Raw genomic sequence first — 24,636 nt, forward strand, 5'->3', positions numbered from 1 at the left:
TTTCAGCTCCATCAGGTTGGTTATGCTCTTTACTATGTTGGCTGTTTTGACTGTCAGTTCCTGTATTGCTTAATCATGATTTTTAGCTTCCTTGGATTAAGTTTCAATGTACTCCTGTAGTTCAGTGATCTTTGTTTCTATCTATGTTCTGAATTCTAATTCTGTCATTTCAGCCATCTCAGCTCACTTCAGAACCTTTGCTGGAGAGCTGACGTGTTCATTTGGAGGAAAGGAGGCACTGTGGCCTTTTGAGTTTTCAGGGTTCATGCACTGATCCTTTCATTTTTGTGGGCTTATTACCTTCAATCTGTGAGGCTGCTGACCTATGGATGAGTTTTTTTCTTTTATCCTAATTGATAACCTTGAGGGTTTGATTGTGGTATAAGGTGGATTCAGCTGACTGGCTTCATTTCTGGAAGATTTAAGGTGGCCAACACTCAACTCCCAGCTCCTGGACTGCATGCTCTAAATCTGGGTGACTTGTATTTGGTCTCAACTTTGTTCTCTTGCTCTTTGAAGTCAGGAACCCACTGTGCTGGGGGCCGGGGGAAGGGAATATGCTCCTAGTCCACTGGTCACTACACTCTGATAGGCTGTCCCAGCACTTCAAGTGTTTTGAAGTGCAGGGACAGTGGGATCCATCCTCCTTCACACATGCCGACAGCAATGGTACTGGTAGTTGTGGCAGATTGATACCAGGTACTAAGGTATCTGCCTCCCTTCAAACCTCAGGTCCTCACCAAAGCTTCTTATACCCTTAGTTGACTGCCAGGTTGTTACAAGTGCCTAATAACAGGCACGATTTCAGAAAGACCCACAAGATGTGAAATTGGCTCAAACTACTGTGGTAAGTGTATCGGAAGTATTAACAGCAGAATAAACCAAGCTGAAGATAGAATCTCAGAGCTCGAAGACTGGTTCTTTGAATGAACTCAGACAAAAAATAATAAAAAAAGGATTTTAAAAAATGAAAAAATTTAGAAATATAGGATTATGTAGAGAGATCAAATCTATGACACATTGGCATTCCTGAAAAGAGAGAGAGAGCAATCAATTTGGAAAACATATATAAGAATATTGTCCATGAACATTTCTCTAACTTTCCTAGTTGAGACTTAGCTTCACATTTCACCAAATGGACCTAACAGACATCTCCACGATACTCCACATAACAAAAACAAACATGCAAATTCAAGAAATTCAGAGAACATCTGTGAGATACTCTAATGACTAAGAAACATAGTCATTAGAGCCTCCAAGGTCAACATGAAACAATATTAATGGCAGCTAGAAAGAAGTGGCAGGTCACCTACAAAGGGAACACAATCAGGCTAACAGTAAATCTTTCAGCAGAATTCTAAGCCAGAAAAGATTGGGGGCCTATATTCAAAATTCTTAAAGAAAATAAAGTCCAACAAAGAATTTCATATCTGGCCAAGCTAAGCTTTATATATAAGTGAATAAGAAATGAAATTCTTTTCAGACAAGCAAATGCTAAGGGAATTTGTTACCACCAGGTCTGCCTTACAAAAGATCCTTAAGAGAGAGTGAAACATGGAAATAAATGTTCTTTTCCAATCACCACAAAACACACTCAAGTACCTAGACCATGGACACTATAAAGCAATATTTAATCAAGTCTACTTAACAACCAGCTAACAACATAATTACAGGGTCAAATCTGCACGTGTCAATATTAACCTTGAATGTAAATGAATTAAACTCCCCATTTAAAAGGCAAAGAGTGACAGGTTGTGTAAAGAAGAAGACTCAACTGTATGCTGTCTTCAAGAGACCCTTCTCACATGCAAGAACACCCACAGGCTCAAAATAAATGGATGGAGACAGACCAATCAAGCAAACAGAACACCAAAAAGAGCAGGGTTTGCTATTTTTACTGCAGACAAAATTAACTTTAAACCAATAACAATCAAAAAAGATAAATAAGGGCATTACATAATAATAATGTGTTCAATTCAACTAGAAGATTTAACTATTCTACATCTCTATCTGTCTATCTATCTATCTATCTATCTATCTACACATCTAACACTGGAGCACCCATATTTATAAAATAGCTCTTACAGACATACAAAGAGACTCAGATAACATCACAAAAGAAGTGGGAGACTTCAACACCCCAGTGACTTTTGGACACATAATCAAGACAGAGTACTAACAAAGATATTTGAGACTTAACTTGACATTTCACCAAATGGACATAATAGACATCTCCATAACACTCCACATAACAAAAACAAAATATTCCCTCTTCTCACATTCACATGGCATATGCTATAAAATTGACCCCATGCTTGGCCAAAAGCAGTTCTTAACAAATTAAAAAGAAAAAATCATACCAACCACACTCTTGGACCACAGCAAAACAAAAATAGAAACCAATACCAATTAGATCTCTCAAAACCATACAATTAAATGGAAATTAAACAATCTGTTCCTGAATGACTTTTAAGTAAACAAAGAAATTAAGGCAAAAATTAAGAAATTCTGGGAAACTAATAAAAGCAAAGAAACAATGTACCAGAATCTGTGAGACATAACTAAAGTAATGTTAAGAGGAAAGTTTGTACTGCAAAACACCTACATCAGAAACATCTCAAATTAATAACATATTATAATATCACACCTAGAGAAACTTGAAAAAACAAGAGAAAATCAACCTAAAAAATCAACATAAGAAAAGAAATAGGCCAGGTGTGGTGGCTCAAGCCTGTAATCCCAGCACTTTGGGAGGCCAAGGTGGGCAGATCACCTGAGGTTGGGAGTTCGGGACCAGCCTAATCAACATGGAGAAACCCCATCTCTACTAAAAGTACAAAATTGGCCAGGTGTGGTGGCGCATGCCTGTAACCCCAGCCACTCCAGAGGCTGGGGCAGGAGAATCACTTGAACCTGGGAGGCAGAGGTTGCGGTGAGCTGAGATGGCACCATTGCACTCCAGCCTGGGCAACAGGAGTGAAACTCCATCTCAAAAAACAAAAACAAACCAACAAAAAAGAAATAACAAAAGTCAGAGCTGAAATAAATGAAATGGAGATGAGGAAAACTACACAAAAAATCAATGCAACAAAAATTGTTTTTTCTAAGAATAAAGAAGACTGATAGACTTCTAGCTAGACTAATAAAGGGAACAAGGGAGAAAATCTAAAAACTTAAATCAGAAATGAACATGGAGACATTACTACTGACCTTACAGAAATACAAAAAAAAAAAACCCCTCAGAGACTATTATGAACAATTCTATGCACAAAAACTAGAAAATCTAGAAGAAATTGATAAATTCCTGCAAAAATGCCACTTCCCAAGATTGAACTAAGAAGAAACTGTAACCCTGAACAGACCAATAATCAGTTTCAAAATTGCACCAGTAGCCAGGCACAGTGGCTCATTCTTTAATCTCTGAACTTTGAAGACTGAGGTAGGTGGATCACTTGAGGCTAGGAGTTTGAGACCAGCCTGGCCAGTATAGTAAAACCCTGTCTCTACAAAATTAGCCAGGCATGGTGGCACATGCCTGTGATCCCAGCAACTTGGTAAGCTGCGGCACAAGAATCACTTGAGCCTGGGACACAGAAGTTGCAGTGAGCCAAGATCATGCCACTGCACTCCAGCCTGGGCAACAAAGTGATACTCTGTTTCAAAAAACAATAATAATTGAAATAAATAAAAATGATAAAAAATTTGCACCAGCAATATAAAATCTATCAACCATAAAAAGCCCTTGAACACACAGATCTACAGTCAAATTCTACCATATGTGTATAGAAGAGCTGGGACGAATCCTACCGAAACTATTTCAAAAAATTCTGAACTCATTCTATGAGGCTAAAATCATTCTGATACCAAACTTCTGCAGAGACACAATGCAAAAAGCAAACTTCAGGCCATGACTCCGAATATCTGGAACAGCTCAGAAATCTGGGTGCAGAAAGCTAGGGATAAGCCTAGCCAGTCAAGTTGTCTCCAGGGCAGATGCCAGAGGCAGATTCACTGGGCTGGGAGAGTGCAAGCTGAATAGACCCCACAACCATCTGCTGAGCTGAAAACCCTGGGCCATGGGTGCCTTCCCAGTTGCATATCATTGGATATCTCTGCCCTGCCAGAAACTCCTCCACTCCTTGACCCACTGCACCAGTAGACATACCCTACAACCCACTCGGACTCTCTCAAGCACAGGGAACTGGCAAGCCCCTGGGGAGTTGTGAATCTACTGGTGACCCAACACTTAGCTTGTACCACCCCTAAGGAAGGAGAGAGTGCATCCTACCAAATCTCCCATTGGGGCAAAGAAAACACACGTATGGCACCAGTTTTTGAAGGGGATGACACCAAGTCCTGTGAATGAGATTGGAGAGGGAGTCATCTCTTGCCCCTGCCTTCTTTCCCTGCTGCATAAGCACTGAAAAAGTTGTGCACAGCACAGTTAAGAGCTTATCTGTCGGCCCTTACTCTAGTGGACTACATCCTAAATTATACGACCAAACACAAGTACATTCCTCCAATAGGCAATGCCTCTGAAACCCACCAGAGTAACGTATATACAACCTAGGAACCCATAAGTACAGAGCCTTGGCCTTCTGAAAGCACTCAGAAATGAAGCCAATTGACTATACACTATATTCACCAGTCAAACTCTCAAGTGGAGCAAGAATAAAAAAACAAAAAAGTCCCATCCAAATGACAGCAAACTAAAAAAAAAAAGACAGCTCTCTCAGATGAGAAAAAATTAGCACAAGAACTCTGGCAATCAAAAATGTCAGAATGTTTTGTTACCTCCAGAAGATCACACTGACTCCCTGGTAATTAATCCCAGCCAGATCGAAATGTCTGAAATTAAAGACACATAATTCAGAATGTAGGTGTCAAGAAAGCTCAAAGAGATTTAAGAGAAAGTTGAAACCAATGCAAGGAAGCCAGAAAAAAAGATCCAAGATTTGAACGACAACATAAGCATATTAAGAAAGTACCAAATTGAACTTCTGGAATTAAAAAATTCACTACAGGAGTGTCAAACTACAGTCGGAATCTTGAACAACAGACTAGACCAAGCAGAGAAAAGAATTTCAGAGCTCTAAGACAGGTCCTTCAAATCAACCCAGTCAGACAAAAGTAAAGAAAAAAGATTAAAAATTGAACAAGAAAATCCAAGAAATATGGGATTATGTAAAATGACCGAACCTACTACTCATGGGCATTTCGGAGAGAAAAGAAGAAAGTGTAAGCAACTGGAAAACTTATTTGAAGATGTAACTCATAAAAATATTCCCAATCTCACTAGAGAGGTCAACATGCAAACACAAAAAATTGAGAAAACCCCTATGAGATACTATACAAGATGATCATCCCCAAGGCATATAGTTGTCAGATGTTCTGAGGTCAACACAAAAGAAAACATTTTAAAGGCAGCCAGAGAAAAGGGTAATATCACCTATGAAAGGAAACCCCATCAGGTTAACGGTGGACTTCTCAGTAGAAATGTTGCAAGCCACAGGACTCTATTCTATTCTATTCTAATTTTGAGACAGAATCTTGCTCTGTTGCCCAGGCTGGAGGGCAGCGGCACAATCTCGGCTCACTGCAGCCTCCTCCTCCTCAGTTCAAGTGATTCTCCAGCCTCAGCCGCCCGAGTAGCTAGGACTACAGGCACCCACCACCACGCCCAGCTAATTTTTGTTTGTTTAGTAGCGATGGGGTTTCACCATATTAGCCAGGCTGGTCTCAAACTCCTGACTTCAGGTGATCCACCCACCTTGGCCTCTCAAAGTGCTGGGATTACAGGTGTAAGCCACCATGCCCAGCCAAAATTTCATCCCTATTATTAGCATTCTTAAAGAAAACACATTCCAATTAAGAATTTCATATTTCACTAATCTAAGCTTCATAAGCAAAAGAGAAATAAAATCTTTTTCAGACAAGCAATTGCTAAGGGAATTTGTTACCACTAGGCTGGCCTTACAAAAGATGCTTAAGAACATTCTAAACTTGGAAACAAAAGAAAGATACCTGTTACTAAAAAATACATGTAAATACGTAGCACACAGACCCTATAAAGCAACCACACAATCAAGACCACAAAGCAAACAGCCAATAACACCATGACAGGAAACAAAACTCACATATCAATATTAACCTTGAATATAATGATCTAAATGCCCCCACTTAAAAGGCACAGAGTACCAAGTTTGATTTTAAAAAATCCAGCCTTCTAATGTTTTCAAAAGATCCATCTCAGATTTAACTACACACATAAACTGAAAGGAAAAGATGGAGAGAAAACTATTATGCAAATGGAAAACAAAAAACACCAGGGCTTACAATTCTTTTATCAGATAAAAGAGACTTCAACAACAGCAAAGGAGAAAGCAGGTCATTACATAATTATAAAGGGTTTAATTCAATCATAAGCCTTAACTATCCTAAATATATATGCACTCAACATTGAATAATCCAGATTCATAAAACAAATACTTCTAGACCAATGAAAAGACCCAGAGAGCCACACAGTAATAGTAAGGGATGTCAATATTTCACCGACAGTGCTATACAGATCACTAAGGCAAAAAAAAACAAAAACCAAAAAACAAAACAAAACAAAAAACCTAACAAATTCTGGACTTAAATTTGACACTACACCTAGACCAATCAGGTCTAATAGACATCTACATAATACGTCATCCAAGAACCCCACATTATGTATTTATCTCATCCACACATGGAACATACTCCAAGATTGACCACATGCTTGGCAATAAGTCAAGTCTAAATGAATTTTTTAAAAAATCAAAATTATACCAAGCATACTATTGGACCCCAGTATATTAAAAGTAGCAATCAATACCAAAAGAAACTCTCAAAATCACAAAATTACATGAAATCTAAACAAGTTGATCATTATTGAATTTTGGGCAAACAATGAAATTAAAGCAGAAATGAAGACTTTTTTGAAGCTAATTAGACACAGCAAACCTAAATCTCTGGGATGCAGCTAAAGTAGTGTTAAGAGGAAAATTTATAGTGCTAAAATCCCTTTATGAAAAAGTTAGAAAGTTCCCCAATAAACGACCTAACAGTGCAACTAAAGGAACTAGAGAAAAAAAAATCCAACCCAAAAGCTAGTAGAAGAAAAGAAATAACTAAAATAAGAGGAGAATGAAATGAGACTGAGATGCAAAAGGCCATACAAAAGATCAATGAAGCCAGGAGCTTGCTTTTGAAAAGAATAGATTGGTACACCATTAGCTAGATTAATCAAGAAAAAAAAAGAATCAAAATAAGCACAATCAGAAATAAAAAAGGTGATATTAAAACTGATCCCACAGAAATCTGAAAGATCCTCAGAGACTCCAAACCAAATCCAGCAGCAAATTCAAAAGTTAATTCACCATAATCAAGTAGGCTTTATTCCTGGGATACAGGGCTGGCTCAACATATGCAAATCAGTAAATAAAATTCACCACATAAACAGGATGAAAACTAAAAACATGATTGTCTCAATAGACTCAGCAAAAACTTTTGATGGATTTCAACTTCCTTCATGATAGAAACCCTCAACAAAGTAGGTATCGAAGGAATATAACTCAAAAGAATCAGAACCCTCTGTGACAAACCTACAGCTAACATTGTAATGATGGGTAAAAGCTCAAACCATTCCCCTTGATAACTGGAAGAAGACAAGAATTCAGACTCTCCCAATTCCTATTAAACATAGTACTGGAAGTCTTAGTTAGAGCAAACAGCAAGAGAAATAAATAAAAGGTGTCCAAATTGGAAGACAGGAAGTCAAATTATTCCATTTGCTGATGGCTTTCTATCCTGGGTTCTCTATTCTGTTCCACTGGTCTTTGGTGTGATTTATTTTGGAGAATATTTCATGTGCAGATGAGAATAATGTATATCCTGCCATTGTGTAAAACGTTCTGAAAATGCCTGTTGGGTTGATTTGGTCTGAAGTCTAATTTAACTGCAATGTTTCTGTGCTGATTTTCTGCCTCAGCATTGTCAACAGTGTTAATACCCCATTATTATTGCTGTCTATCTGTTCTCTTAGGTCTATCAGTATTTGTTTTATGAATATGGGTGCTCCAGCATTGGGTGCATATACATTTAGATAGTTATGTCTTCTTGTTGAATTGAGCCCTTTGTTATCATGTAATAATCTTCTTTTTTTAAATGCTGTTGATTTAGTCTGTTTTATTTCATATAAGTATGGCTATTTCAGCTCATTTTGGTTTTCCATTTGTGTGGTATGTCTTTTCCCACTGGTTTTCTTTGAGGCTTGGCTTTTTACCGTTAAAGCGTGTCTCTTGTAGGCAGCAAATGTTTGGATCTTACTTTTCCTATTTAATTTGCCAGTCTATATCTTGTAAGTGGAATATTTAGGCCAATTACATTCAGGCATAATATTGAAATGCAATGTTTTTATTGCTGTCATAATGTTGTTACCTGGTTGTTTTGTAGCAACAATTGTATAATTGCTTTATAGACTCTATGATCTTTTTACTTATGTGTGCTTATATGATGGCAAATTTTGTCCTTTCATTTCCGTCTTTAGAACTCTTTTGAGCATTTCTTGCAAGTCCAGTCAAGAGGTGACAAATTCCCTTAGCATTTGCTTGTCTGAGAAATACTTTATTTCTCCTTCATTTATGAAGCTTAATTTAGCCAAAGCCAAAGGTTTTGGTTGGCAGTTCTTTGCTTTAAGAAGACAGAAAATCGAAGCCTGATCTCTTCTGGTTTGTACAGTTTTTGCCAAGAAGTCCACTATCGTTCTGATGAGACAGTCTTTATAGGTGCGTTGATACTTCTCTCTAGCTGATTTCAGCATATTTATGTTAACTTTGGTTTGTCTGATGAATATATGCCCTGGTGAGATCCATCTTGCAGAAAATCTTTCAGGTGTTATTTGCACTTCTTATATCTGAATGTCTAATTCTCTATCTAGATCAGATAAGTTTCTTGAGTTAACTAATCAGATACATTTCCCGTGCCTTTTACTGTTTCTTCTTCTCACTCAGAAATGCCTATAGCTTGTAGGCTTGATTACTTTACATAATCCCACATTTCTTGAGGGCTTTTTAAATTTTTTATATTCTTTTTTTCCTAATTTTCTTATCACTGGGTTAATTCAAAGGACTGGGCTTTCAGGCCTGAAATTCTCCCTTCTGCTTGTCTGGTTTATTGTTAAAACCTTCAACTACATTTTATAATTCCTTCAATGAATTTTTCACTTCCAGAAGTTCTGTTTCTTTTTTAAATATCTCTTTAGTAAATTTTGTATTAATATCCTTAGTTGTTATTCTGATTTCTTTATGTTGGTTTTCAACTTTCTCTTGGATCTCATTGAGCTTCCTTACAATAAAAAAAATTTGAATTTTTTTGTGTCACTTTATTTGTTAGAATCCATTGCTTCAGAACTGCTGTGATCCTTTGTGGGTGTCAAAACACTCTTTCTGTACTGCTCAAGTTCTCACATTATTTCTCATTTATAGAAGCTGTCACTTAGTTATTTTTTATTTGCTTTCATTTGAAGAACACTTTCAATTTTCGATTCTTTTCTCTTTTGGGGGTGAGATTGTATGTTGTGTGTAATCATTTGGCTTCAATTCTGGGTGCTTTCAGGGGGCTAAGGCTCTAGATGAGTTTCTTGGTTATAGACAGTTTTTGTGCAGTGGCTTTCTCAAATGCTGATTGTTGTACCAATATATTGGGCATACAATTTGACTCACTATCTTTTGCAGGGCTGGGAGTGCAGAGGCCTCAGGAAGATTATCTCATTCCCTAGTATTATGCCCTTCTGCCAACAGGTTTTGTATATGGTTATGCGGTTCAGTTTACTGTTTAGTAGTTGGCACTTACTAGCAGACACTGGCTTGTTGTTTGACAATTTGATGACTAGCAAAAGCCCCTCCCCTGAAGGGGGTGGTGGGAAAGCTCACTGTGGGATGCACACAGGTCTCTGCCAAGTGGTAGAGGTGTGAAGGGTGTTGCACTAGCTCCTCATCCTAGGGATGTAACTTACATCCCTGTCTACTCCTGTTCAAGGGCTCACAACCTTCAGTTCAGATAGACAATGTCCTTTATCTCCAGGCCACAATGCAACTAGGTTTCGTAGAAAACATTCATCCTGTGGCTACAGCTGAAAGGGCCTCTGGAAAAAACCTCTTCCCACAGCTTGAAATAGACAGCTGTAGCTGGTCCATACTCTGTAGCTGGTTCATTCTATGGTGCAGAAATGCTGCTGCTTTGTATAGGGAGGAAGAGATAAGTCTCACCCTTTGAGCAAGTCCAGGTTGGTGGGGACACTTTCAACTGGGGTGCAGCTGCCCTAAGTGTACTGAAAAGCCTGTTTCCAAGTGCACCCACACAAACCCACAGCAGAAAACATCATGATTGTGTCTGTAGCAGTGATGGAGACAGCAAAAGATGCCTTTTCCATTTCAGTTCCCAGCCAATGGTACCACCTGTCCATTGGGACAGGACAATACTCCTCATTTTCAAAGATCAGCATTGCACCTGTGTCTCTGCTAGGAGAAATACTGCCATTTTCTGGTTATAAGTGGGGAGGGGGGCTCTCCATCAGGGAAGAATGTGCATTCCAGTTTCCTTTGTCCCAAAATGTGCTCTGGTGGACTACAATCCCCCTTCCCTAGTGAAGGCCTGTATCAAAGGCTAGGTCTCTAAGGATCTTGCAGCTCCCCAAGGTCCTGCTGGTCCCCTGTGGTTGCCGTAGGCAGAAGAGGTTCTGGGAAATGTTTGTGTGGGATATAGTCACGCAGAGAGACACAAGGGCTAAAATTATCTGGACAGAATAGAGGCCCCAAACAGATGTACAGTCTGTATGTGCTCACCACCTCAGCTCGGGTTTGAGAGGGAGAGCAAGCAAACCTACGTGAACTCACCACCCAGTGCTCTGCCCTCCAGAAGTTCCCCAATCACTGCCAACAGTGATGCCTGGGTTTGCAAGGGCAGAGGGGCTCTCAGACAAATTGGTGGCAATGAGTCGGGTACAAGAGTGAGGAAAAAAAGACACACTCCCATCTACATTTTCCATGGGACTCCAAGTTCCTCATGGGTCAGTCTCTGCCAGACATTTATGCCCTTTTTTTTTCCTGTACCCCCAACTTCTTCCTGTGCGTTCTCCAAAAGTTTCCAACACTTTTTCCTCAGCATTCCACTTGGGCCATGATTATTCACCTGTAACGTTAAATCTTCTTTCTAAGGAGAACTGGTATCCGATGTCTCTAGTCAGCCATCTTGAAAAAAATCACATGATTTTCATTCTTTATTCTGTTAATGTGATTTATCACAATTATTTTTATTTAGCTTTATTGAGGCGAAGAAATAAGACAAATAAAATTGCATATATTTAAAACGTACAACATGATGATTTGAAGTAAATACATATTGTGAACTGATTGCTGCAGTCAAGTTAATTATATTCACTACCTCAAGGACTTAATTTTTTTCTTTCATTTTGATGAGAATGCTTAAGGTCTACTCTTAGAAAATTTCAAAGTATATAATTTAGTATAATTAACTGTAGTCACCATGCTTTACATTATATTCTCAGAACTTACTTATCTTAGAATGGAAAGTTTGTATACTTTGGCCTACATCTCCCAATTTGACCCGCCCCTAGACCTTATCAACTACCATTCTACTTTATTTCTAAGAACTCAATTTTATTGTTTTATATTCCACATTCACTTCTTTTGCTTTAAAACGAATTATGTAAATTACAGCACAGAGAAAAGAGGCAGAAAAAAGGCTAAAGGGTTTTACACTAATCTTGGGATTGGGGTAAAAATTATGACCTGTGGGTCAAATGCAGTCCTTTACCTGTTTATGTAAATAAAGCTTTACCGGAACACAGCTATACTCATTCATTTACATAATATCCATATCTGTTTTCACACTTCAACAGCAGAACTGAGTAAGAAGAAAGACTGTATAGCTCATATAACCTAAAATATGTATTATCTGCCCTTTGCAGAAAAGCTTTCTGACTGGTTGTAAATTAAAAAGAGCATCTTCATCATAATCTGAATGAGCTGAAGTAACACAAAATCATCTTCACCAATGTTCTTGAGCCAGAGTAAGTGGATTGATATATTTCCATATCATATGTGGTTTGTATTAGTCAATATTGTGTTGCTATAAAGGAATACTTCAGACTGGGTAATTTATTTTATTTTTATTGATTTATTGTTTTTCCAAGACAGGGTCTCACTATCACCACTGGTATGCAGTGGCACAATTTTGGCTCACGTAACTGCCACCTTCCAGGTTCAAGCGATTCTCCCATCTCAGTCTCCTGTTTGCTGGAACTACAGGAGCACGCCACCATGTCTGGTTAATTTTTGTATTTTTAGTAGAGGTGGGATTTCACAATATTGGCCAGGCTCAAACTCCTGACCTCAAGTGATCTGCCTGCCTAGGCCTCCCAAAGTGCTGGGATTACAGGCATGAGCCACCAGGCTCAGCCCCTATTTTTAAAATAGGTTAATTTACCTCACAGTTCTGCAGGCTATACAAGCATAGTGCCACTATCTGCTTTAGGCCAGGACCTCAGGAAGCTCCCACTCATGGCAGATGGCAAAAGGGAACAGGTTTGTCACACGGTAAGAGAGGGAGCCAGAGAGATGCCATGCTCCTTTAAGCCACCAGCTCTCATGTGAACTAACAGAGCAGGGACTTGCTCATTACCATAGGGAAGGCACCGAGCCATTCATGAGGGATCCATACCATCACTCAAACACCTTCCACCAGGCCAGGCCTCACCTCTGACACTGGGGATCACATTTCAACATGAGATCTGGAGGAGAGAAATATCCCAACCATATCAGGTTACGCAAACATTCTGCTTATAATTTGTGCAGCCAAAACTAGTTACCAACTGTGTTTGTTAAATAAAAAATGGTATTAAAAATTTTTGTGTATAACTAAAAAATTATACAGATAGGTATAGAGAAAGAGAAAGGGAAGAGGGAGAGAGGGGGAGGGAGGGGGAGAGAGAGAGAGAGAGAGAGGAGCTATCCAATTTGAGTGTAAGGAAATCTAAAAAAAAAATGAGAACTTAAAATCCTATTACTAGAAACTGCTTTTTGAAACCTAGAAATATTTTATTATGTTTTTCTTTATATTTAACAGCATGGGACTGTTAGTAGGACCCCTACCAAAGACAATTTACAACTTCAAGTTTTACCCACAAATGATGTGACAAAAGCTTTTTGAATTTAAACTAAGCAGCACTTCTATTAAACTGATTTTAATAATATAATTGAAGTGATATAGCAAACTAAAAATGTTTTTATTTCTAAAGTAAATATTTTAGTCAAAGTTGCATCAAAAATCAAGCATTTCTGTGACATTTTTCAAGACTTTAATTTTAACTACAATTATAGTTAGTACTACATAGTACGCATTATTTAAAATGTATTATAAACCTTTTCTCTTCATACGAAATATAAAATTTAAAATGCTGTAACATGATTCATATTGAAAAACATGTAAAATTGAATACACTGCTCTCATACAGAAAGTGCCACTGGAATCACATAAAACTTTCTAATGCTTCAAGGTGCCAGGCACAGTGCTTGGCACATATTACATACTTCATAAATGTTTGTTCACTCATTCTCTCATTTACTCATGTACTCAAAGAAATACGGGCTTAAGGAGAAACTGCATTATAATGAGAACTGAAAGCACAATCTTTTATCAACAAACTTGGAGTTTTGACAAAGACTTTGACAGAGAGTGGAGCAGATGAGAGGATGATAATCAACATTTCAAACTCCTTGGTTAAAATCTACTAAATAAAGCCCTGGGTTCACAAGATGACATCATAGAGAATCAGAGTCAATACTCCATAAAAAGAATGCATTCTTTCAATACCCAGGTTGGACTTTTATATATAACCATCTGCTTGAAGCTGGGAATAAGTCGTGTTAGAAGTAAAACACACTGTCCACCGGAAGGTAAGAACCACCTGATGGGGGACTTGTTTTTCTGCGCTGAGACTTCTTTGCAGGTAGGGTCTTATTCTCTTGGTTTTGACAACTTAATACAAGTTGAATTTAAAAAAAAAAAACTGGCTTAACCCAAAAAGTTTTATTTTAAAATAAAGATAAATAAATGTAGAAGGTAGAGGGGTGTTTAACGTTCGTATTTTTTTCCTGTTATGCACAAACCAATCCATCTATTCTGCATATTTGTGCCAAAGTCACAATGTGAGGTGTCAACTTTTTGAGGAGCATTTCTGGGCTATTTGCGGAAGGTCTGATAAATGCAGTATTTTACCAGAGTAATAAGGTCTACAAAATGCAAAAAGCTGTAAAAAAGAGAAGAAAGTATGGGTACTAAGCAGAATATAAGATAAAAATTGATCTTGGAGGAAATTTACCTATTTTCTGTTTGCCCCAAGAATACCGTGCTGGCAGCAAGATGCACTTTATTTTTTCCTAAATGGGAAACGGGTTAAAAATCTGTAACAAAAATGAAATGACACTGGCAAGTCATTTGCAGCTGGCCTGAATTGTCTTTGCTATTCAGAGAAGGAAAAAAAAAAAAAAAAAATGGAGGGCCGGGCGCAGTGGCTCATGCCCGTAATCCCAGCATTCTGGGAGGCCGAGGTAGGCGGATCACAAAGTCAGGAGTTCGCGACCAGCGTGACCAACATGGTGAAACACTGTGTATACTAAAATTACAAATATTAGCCAGGCATGGCGGCATGCACCTGTAATCCCAGGTACTCAGGAGGCTGAAGCAGGAGAACTGCTTGAACCCGGGAGGCGGAGGTTGCAGTGAGCCGAGATTGCGCCACTGCACTCCAGCCTGGGTGACAGAGCGAAACTCTGTCTCAAAAAAAAAAAAAGTACTGTTGTAGGTCCAGTCTTGTCATTCCACAGAAGGTAGGGAGCGTAGGGAGAGGTGTAGAAAACCATCTCAAAATCTTCGCTTATGAACCGACTCTGCTTGAATACTTCTCTACCTTCTCTTAACTCCAGTCATCTGAGTAATACAAAGAGAGCCGTTGGAGATACAGGTTGTATCTCCTCATCTCTTGAGAATTTCCTGGGAAACCAAGAAGGCCTCTTTACTCTGCATTCTTATAAACAAATTAAGAGTTTGGAGACTTCATTGCCATCTGCACAGCTTCTCTGGGTCTTTGCCAATTAAACTTTCTTGCTTTTTTTTTTTTTAGTGATTTGTAAGTGGGCTTGTGCTATTTTTAGCAAGGCTTTTTTGAGAACCAAGTACTTTCCCTTTTTTCTCCTAAAGTTATGGTCATCTACCTTTATCATTTAAACAATTTAAAGGTTTAAGTAGTAAAAAAATTACAATCTCAAAATATGTCCTAAAATTTGACTCTCTTAAAGACTTTATTGTAACTGGCTCTACATCCTTATTTTCTATGTTTACTGAAAACTTTTGTAGTGGCTGTCATTTATGCATCATTGGCTGGGCTGTGAGAACTGTTTAATAATTTGTGGTCTGAGATGATCAACCTTGGAAAATATTTAATTGTATTCATTCATTAAATCTTTTCCCAACTTAAATCTAAAAGCTAAGTTGAAAAGAAATGTTATCAAATAAGGAAATAAGCCTTCAGAATTCCAAGTTGGATTTCTTGTATGAACTTTTTTGTCTCATTAAACTTTGTTTAATGAGACAAAATCTTTAAATTCAGAGTAAATATCATACTAGTTATACTGTTTCCAATTTTATTAACGTCAATGGACGATGTCTAAATTAAACAATAAAAAGTCCCTTCAGTTTATGTGACAGAAAATGCGTGAGCATTAGATATTTATCTTACACCATAGTTACTGATAAATTTTTTTTGCCAAAATATAAAGAATTAGTAATTTCTTTAAAAAGAAATAACAATGCAAAACCTACTGATGGTAAGAGAAAATCCCTGACATACTTACTTCAACACTTTTATCACTGAAAACGATTTTGAAACTATTCTAATTATTTTGATTTCTATAAAGATCAATAGAAAAAATTTTAAAAACATAAAATATTTCTGAATGGCACACTCACCTGATAAGATAATAAAGGATATCATCCCAGATAGAATATTTAAGAAAGTTGCACTGTGTTTTGTTTTTGCTTTAATGAGTTGTAAAAGTAATTTAGCTTATCAAGACAAATTCAGAGCTACATAATAGTATCGTGAATTTTGCCAAGTCACATAAATAAAGTTGTGAGTTGGATGACTCTCCTAACGTTATTATGAGATTTAAGTGGATAAAACTTGCTCGGTAGATTTATTAGTTCAGAAAAATAATCTCCTACCAGCAAAACCAAGAATTTCTTTTAGAACAGGTTTCAAGGCAACAAACTGTGGCATTTTTCCGCACTTTTTGTCATGCTACCACCACTGACTGAACCACATGAATTAAGTCTCAAACTCAGGCTTATAGGCAGTGGTTATGAAAAATAGCAGTTTTAATGATTTCATATGAAGACAAAGACTTAAAGAGTATTTTTTTGTGAGATCATGCCCCTAGAGGAAACTAAACTTAACCATGAAATTTAAATGAAACAGATTTTATTTAAACCGATTAAATAGGATTTGAAATGGTTGCCAGTCTGGTCATCCAATAGGGAACTTGAAAATTCAGACATGGATTGGCACTTCTGTTTGTTTTTTGAGTCTTCTTGTCACTGATGCAGTTATACTATCTTTTTTCTTTATCTTAGTTCATTACATTACTAAAATGGAGAAAAATGAGACAATGTGGAATATCTGACAGTTGCTCCACTGTAGGAATATATAATAGGTTCCAAAGGCCATCCTTAACTCCTGCAATGTGCTCTATATTCTTGGCTTTCTCTTAGGAAGTCTAGCCTCCAGACTTCAGAGCTCTACAAACCATATATATGTGTGTGTGTGTGTGTGTGTGTGTGTGTGTGTGTGTGTGTGTATAAATATATGTAACTCTCTCTAAATATAAAACTGTCTATATAACTCTCTATATACATAGAGTTATATAGTGAGAGTTTTATATAGTTATATATATATATACATATATTTAAAATATATATGGTTTGTAGAGTACTTGGTGGTGTAAAAGTAATTGCGATCTTTGCTGTAACACACATCATTCTTATATGACCACTATCATGTTGACTTAGAGGTCTAGGTTTTCAGACTACGTTCTATTGTGGTCCACGTAAAACAAAACAGGTGAGACTGGTCCTGGTCCTCGGAACTGCTTTTATCCAACAGCAGAATTACCTGAAAGTGTGGTGTTGGCTAAATGTAACACAGGCAGAGGGTGAGCCTCTGTATTAAACACCTAGTAGTCTAAAGGTGAAAGGTCACCACTGGAGAACAGCACATACAAATATTTTAAGTGTTTCAGCAAGAAAGACACCCTGCTGTACACCATCATGTGTAGGAGTAGAGAAATGTACATCTTTGACTCCAGAAAATCCACCACTGACTCAGCAATACTTTACAATGGCCAGTGCTGTTCCCTGCCCCACTGCCTGTATTTTGGATTGTGAGAGAATCACCATAGGTACCAACAGGTTTCAATTACTTCTGGACAGAGGATATAATACTTTTCAGCCTGACAGCCACAACCTCCACTGCACCATCAAACTTGACTGACTCAGGACCTAGCTTTAATGCAGTCTGTCATATGACTCATGACATGTATATGCAATTTGCACCCCAGCTCTAAATAATGACAGACTTATCTGTTCTGGAACCATCTTCTCCTAGTGCAAACATTACCCCAGCAAAGCAGGCCAGATGCCCCATCTTGTTTTCCAAGTGCCCACTGATCCATTCTTTACTAAAAATTAAGACATCCATGGGAGTTCTTGTTTTTTTACAGCCTCAAGAGCATCACCACACATCTTTCTCCAGTCATGGTCTGTTTTATCTGACATCAACCGTGCTCTCAGTAAGTATTCATAAAAACTGTCTCCCGATCACCAAATGATGTGTGATACCGACCCCAGCGCCCTGTTCTTGGGTTCAATTTGGATAAAGACCGTTTGGACAATCCATTTTCTGAAGCAGTTTCCGCATGTACATGACCTTGTTGTAGTAAACCAGGTCTTCTGTCAAGTAGCTGAGGTGGATGAACTCCATGTGCAGTGTACCAGATTCAGCCAGAATGCTGCTACATGCAGGCCCCTAGCTTCAGTTGCACCCTACTCCACTCTGCAAATGTACCATTGTCCAGGGAATCCCAGTACATGTGTGAAAGGCAGGAAGGAGTTTCTTAGCCAGTTGCACAGCTTTAATCTTGAATATCTCCTTTCCTGAAAGGTGATATGCTGCAAGTAGGCCTTCAATAAACTGAATGTTGACGTCAAACACAAACATCTCTGAATTCACACTGACCTCAAGGTTGTCTTTAAACAATCTTTGCACATCTAGGAATTCAGCATGAAGTCCCATGATATAAAGGGTATCCAAAGCATCTACAATGGTAGCACCCATTTGTGAATTTTCAAATGTTAGTGGCACATCCTTTCCTTTTAATAGGTCTGAGTTCATTATGCCCCCAACTGTATGTCCTATAATTATCCTAGGCACGTTTCATGCTTTAATTTTTTTTCCCTTTTCTTTTTTATGTTGTCTTCCGGGTCTCCACCATTCATGCCTACAAAGTTTGGAATAGGGACTGGTGGCAGTGGCTTGTTCTCTGTCTTCATTTCTCGGACCTTATTTTTCTCTATCTGAATTTCTGCTTGGATTTCCTTGCTTGACTTTTCTTTCCTTTCCTTTTTTTGAGATGTGGTCTCACTCTGTCACCCAGGCTGAGTGTTGCAGTGCCAACAGGGCTCACTGCAGCCTCCACCTCCCAGGCTCAAGCAATCCTCCCACCTTAGACTCCAGAATAGCTGGGATTACAAAAGGGCACTACCAGGCCTTGCTGGTTGTTGATTTTTTGTGGAGAGAGGGTCTCATCATGTTGCCCAGCCTGGTCTCAAACTCCTAGATGAAAGCCATCCTCCTGACTTGGCCTCCCAAAGTGTTGGGATTACAGGTGTGAGCCACAGCACCCAGGCTGCTTGACCTTCTCAATTTTTCTTTTGTCTCTTCCAGGGACTTGTCATGATCAGCTCGAACTTTATTTCTCAGAGGTTCTTCTTCTTCTTCTCTGTGTGTATGTTAATTAGGTGCATAGATCAGGAAGACTTCAGGGATTTTAGCCCCTTTGCCAGCTACTACATGAGGAATTAACACATCGTCTAAACCCAGATCAAAGCGTTTGTGTTTTGAGAAGCCTAGAAGAAAAAAGAATGCCCCCAAACACAGGGTGATGAAGGCATTAAAAATAAGTGTCTTCTCAGAAAGTCTCAAGGTAGCGCTGTGATGTGGTGAGGGCGGCCCCATGTTCAGAGGTGGGATCCCACGTCTGGAGAGGGCAGCAGGGCTGGGGTAGTAATCGTTTATGCTCTTGAAGCTTACAGCAAATGCACGATACATTGAACTGTCTTCAGAATCTTGGCAAAAATGGGAAAACTCAATCTTGCTCCACTTGAAGGACTGCTGCGCTTCTTCACAGGCACCTCTTTGACGCTCCTCCAATTCCATTCAGAAACGTGAGTGACCCCCCCTTAAACGATCACAAGCTTATGTCCTGCGAGATCTCGTTTGCCCTTTGACTTTCAGGGCCCTATCGGGTTATCAGAAGACTCTTCATTCCTAGGGGTAGATCAGAGAAGTCACACTGCAAAGGAGCTGCCCCTTGGGGAGGTGCTCAAGGGTGGTCTTCTGCCCCAAAAGGGAGTCTGGCTAACTCTGAGAATTGCAGAAGGTTCACCACCTCTGGTCCTTCCTTTCCAGAATCTCTTAACCTTAGTGGTGGAAAAAATAAGGGTCTCCACCGAAATCTGAAAACAGGGAGGAAGGTTTCCGGCCTCCCGGAGGCCAAGGCAGAGGCGCTGGGGGAAGGAGCAGGAAGGGACTAGCTGCCCGCGCTTCCCGACGCGCTGCCAGGCAGGCTCCCGGGACGGGCAGAGCTCCGAGGCTGCCTCCCGGCAGTCACGTCCAACGTACCTGAGCCCGGCCAGCCGCTGTCGCTGTCGCCGCCGCACTCGCCTGTCCGGACGCACCTTCCTCCTCCTCCGCGGCCCCCGAGAAGCTGGGCTTGCAGGCAGGGGAGGCGCGGCGGCCCCTGCGGCTGGTCAGTTCACCAGGTGCCTGCTCCCGAGCGAGTTGCCACCGACCCCGCCGCGCCCGGCCAAGCCCCGCGCTCCGCAGCGTGGGAAGGAGCCGAGCAGAGACCCTTGCTCCGAGAGCCCGGGGTCGGCGCCTGCTCATTCCTCGCGCAGCCGTGGGGCAGCGGGTGGCCCCGGGTGCGCGCGAGCAGCCTCCTCTCTGGCAGTCAGAGGCCGGCTCCGTGTCCTCGGCCAGCCGCCGTGGGGGCCTCCTCCGCGCTGCCTCGCGTGGCGCCCGGCTCGGCCTAGCTGCGGCTGCTGAGAGATGGCGCCCACGCGCGGGGCTGCGGCCCAGCCTCTGCCTCCCCAGTGCTGGTGGGCGCCGAACAGCTGCGGGGCGACACGCGCTGGGCGCACACACGTAGGAGCCGGAGGGTGGGGCAGATGGTGCGCTTCCCGAACCCTCCCCGACTCGCGAGTGGGCGGCGCCGGCGGCGGAGCGTGGGGCGCGCTCCCTGGAGTCCACAGTTAAGTGACACCATCCTGGGTTTGCCTTTCTCTGTCGGGATCATTTTTCTTAGCATGACGTCCTCCAGGTCAGACACAAGGTCACAGGTGGCGGTTTCTGCCTTCCTCTGGCTGAGTATATTTCATTAAATATATATCCCGCATTTTCTGTATCCAGTCATCCCTCTGTGGACTGATAGGTTGTTTCTGTGTCTTGGCTAGTTTAAATAATGCCGTAATAAACATAAAGTGCAGATTATCTCTTTAAGATACCGATTTCCTTTCCTTCAGACACGTACTCAGAAGTGAGTTGTATTTTTAACTTTTGGAGGAACCTGTGTATGTTAGTTCATATGTCTGCACCAGTTTACATTCCCACCAACAGTGTACAAGGACTTCCCTTTCTCTACACGCTTTGCAACAGTTGTTCTCTCTTGTGAGGTGTTGGTGACTATTTTTAGTAAGCCATTGTAACAGAAGTGAGATGGTATCTCATTGTGGTTTTGATTTGCATTTCCTTGATAGTGATGTGAAGCACCTTTGTGTATTTATACCTGTTACTGATTTTTTAATTTTCTTGAAAAAAATGCCTATTCGGAAGATATACCTGTTTTTATTTGGGTGTTTTTTGTTTGTTTGTTTGCTATTAGGTTGAGTACCATATATATTTTGATTACTAACCTCTCATTAGATTATGGTTTGTAAATATTTCTCCTATTCTGTGGGTTACCTTTTCATCTTGTTGATGGCGTCCTTTGCTGTGCAGAAGCTTTTTAGTTTGATATCATACCATTTGTCTATTTTTTATTTTTTTTGCCCGTGCTTTGTGGTATATACAAAAAATCTTTGCCAAGACAAATGTCAAGGAGCCTTTCCCTGTTTTCTTCTAGGAGTTTTACAGTTTCAGATCCTACACTTAAACCTTTAATCCATTTCAAATTGATTTTTGTATATGGCGTAAAATAAACAGTCTAATTTCTTTTTCTTCCTCCTACCTTCCTTTTTTTTCCTTTTATTTCTTCTTCTCTTTTTTTATTCTTGCATGTGAATATCCAGTTTTCCAAACATCGTTTATTGAAGAGACTATCCTTTTTCCATTGTGTCTCCTAGGCAACTTTGTCTAAAATAAATTGACCTTAAATGTGTGGGTTTATTTATGGGCTCTTTATTCTGTTCGATTGATTGCTATGTCTTTTCTTATGTCAGTATCATGCTGGTTTGATAAATATAGCTTAATAATATAATCTAAAAACAGGAAGAGTGTCGCTTCCAACTTTATTCTCTCTCAAGAGTGCTTTCGCTGTTTAGAGCTTTTTGTGTTTCGACACATACTTTAGAATTATTTTTATTTATTCAAAAAAAGGTCATTGGAATTTTGATAGGAATTATATTGAATTTGTAGGTTGCTGTAGGTAGTATGGCAATTTTAACAATATTAATCATGAATGTGATACATATTTTCTTTTATTTTTGTCTTCAATTTATTTCATCAATATTTTATAGTGTTGAGTGTCTAGATCCTTCAAACCCTTGGTTAAATATCTTCCTAAGTGTTTTTTTTTAATACTGTTTAAATTGGATAGTTTTCTTGACTGCTTTTCAGGTAGGTCATTATGATGTAAAGAAGTGCAACTGATTTTTGTGTTGATTTTGTACCTAAAACTACTGAATTTATTCATTAGTTCTAACATTTTTTGGGGAATTTGTAAGGTTTTCTATGTATAGGATCTTGCTATTTGCAGGGATAATTTTACTGCTTGTCCTCTGATATGGATGTCTTTTGTTTCTTTCTTTTTTTTTTTTTTTTTTCTCTTGCCTAATTGCTCTCGTTACTACTTCCAGTACCATGCTGAAAAGAAGTGGTGACAGCGGGCATTCTTGTCTTGTTCCTGACCTTAGAGGAAAAGTTTTAGTTTTCCCTGATTATTATGTTAACTGTGAGTTTCTCATAGATGGCCTCTACTATATTGAGGAAATTTTCTTCTATTTCTAATTTGACAGGAGTGTTAGATTTTTTCAAATGTTTTTTTCTGTGTCTATTGAGATAACCATGTGGTTTTTATCTTTCATTCTTTTAATGTGCTGTATCATTTGATTGATTTGTCTATGCTGAAATTTTTGCTATAGGGAATGGAAAGCTATCAAAAGATTTTCATAAAGGATATTTTGGATAAGTCCCCTCAGACCACTGCTAGGGAATGGGTTCTCAAAAACTAAATATGGAGAAAAGAAAGTTTGAGATGTTGCTGTAGGAATGATGTTGGCTTGTAGGAGAGCCTATGGGTTGGGAGAGAAAGGGATGGATTTAAAAATTATTGGAATGGTAACCTAGCCTCAAGGAGAGGGGAATTCTCCATGCTCCTTTCTTTTCTCATGTCTTTGATTTTTGCCCTCTTGAAAATTAATGTGATTGGTTAGATTTCAGGACAGAATAAAGGAATTATTTCTAGAGATTAATATTTTAAAGTATTCCAATTACACCTGAGTCAGGTTTTCCCGTCTCCTCCTCCTCCTCTCTCTCTTCCTTTTTTTCCTTTTTCTCTTTGTTTCATTGTTTTTATTCCTTTTCTCTATGCATTAACACCACCAAAGAGGCTTGGAGAGTTAGTCTTGTTCTCACCCTCACGCTCTGTGTCTTACAATTTTTTCCCTATGGCACTGTTGGAGGTGCAGACATGAGGTCGATTATATTCAAGAATCATGCTTGGGGAAGGGAGGAGAAACAAGATAAAGGGGCTTTGACTCAGGACTCCTTCAGTCTACTATCACAAGAAAAAGGAGATTTCCAAAGAATTCAGACCAGATCTCTAGTTTATTCAAACCTGAGTCAAAGCCTCATCTAATAATAAAGTTACTTTTCTCTGTCTCTTTTTTTTTTACCTTTTCGTACCTACAGCTCCTTTAAATTAATTTTATAGAGAAATAATTGGTTTGAAAAATAATTCAGATATTTTTGTGTCCTTTGAAACAATATTACCTTAAGAACACCTAAACATTCTTTGCAGCATTAAATTAAATAACGCATGCCTTATTCATAACATGTTATAAAACAGCCATTTAAATAAGATTTATATGCATTGAATTGTAAAAGGGCCCAGAAGATATTGTCATTTGACTAAAAATTGTAAAGTTAAAGAAGTATAAACATTATAAAAATCCACAAACCTTCACACCAAACTTTGAATGGTCAATAATATTCACTTAGGGGTGAATATTATTCACTTAGGGGTGAATCCATCACTGGAAACAGTGATGGATTGTGACAAAGATCATTTTATATTTCACTTTATGGAATTCTTTTGTTTAAGTTATTTTGAGATATTGAAAAAATATTTTATATGTAAAATTTTATAAGAAATATTAATATGATTGATTATTATTAATATAATGTAATATTAATATATTTCTAATATAGAAATATGAGAAATATATTAATATATTTCTCATATAAATGTTAATATTTGATTTTATGTATAATAAATATTTTATATAGATTTATATAAAATTTATATATTTATATGCATATAAACGCATATATTTATAAATAGTATAAATATATAAATTTCCATTTTTATTTTAGATTCAGTGGGTACATGTGCAGGTTTGCTACAAGGGTAAACTGTATGATGCTAAGGATTTGACTTCTATTGATCCGATCATCCAGACAGTGAACGTAGTACCCAATAGGAATTCAGTTCTTGTCCTCATTCCTCCCTCCCTCCTTTTGGATTCTACAGGGTGTGTTGTTCCCATCTTTATGTCCATCTGTATCTAAGATTTGGCTCCCACTTATAAATAAGAATATGCAATGTTTGATTTTTTTTTCTGTGTCAATTTGCTTAAGATACTAGCCTCCAGCTTCATCCATATTGCTACAAATGACATTATTTCATTTTTTACGGCTGTGTAGTTAATTTCCTGATGAATATGTACCACATTTGTTTATTTCAATGGGTTTTAGGGTACAGG

General features: G+C 38.7%; 1 pseudogene; it reads right to left on the minus strand.

The window, feature by feature from the left end:
- Window positions 1–17,532: 17,532 nt before the first annotated feature.
- LOC101131947 (mannosyl-oligosaccharide 1,2-alpha-mannosidase IB-like) lies at window positions 17,533–23,369 on the minus strand (annotated as a pseudogene).
- Between the last annotated feature and the right edge of the window lie 1,267 nt (window positions 23,370–24,636).

The sequence above is a fragment of the Gorilla gorilla genome, chromosome 20 (genome assembly GCF_029281585.2).
Source record: "Gorilla gorilla gorilla isolate KB3781 chromosome 20, NHGRI_mGorGor1-v2.1_pri, whole genome shotgun sequence".
NCBI classification, from domain to species: domain Eukaryota; kingdom Metazoa; phylum Chordata; class Mammalia; order Primates; family Hominidae; genus Gorilla; species Gorilla gorilla.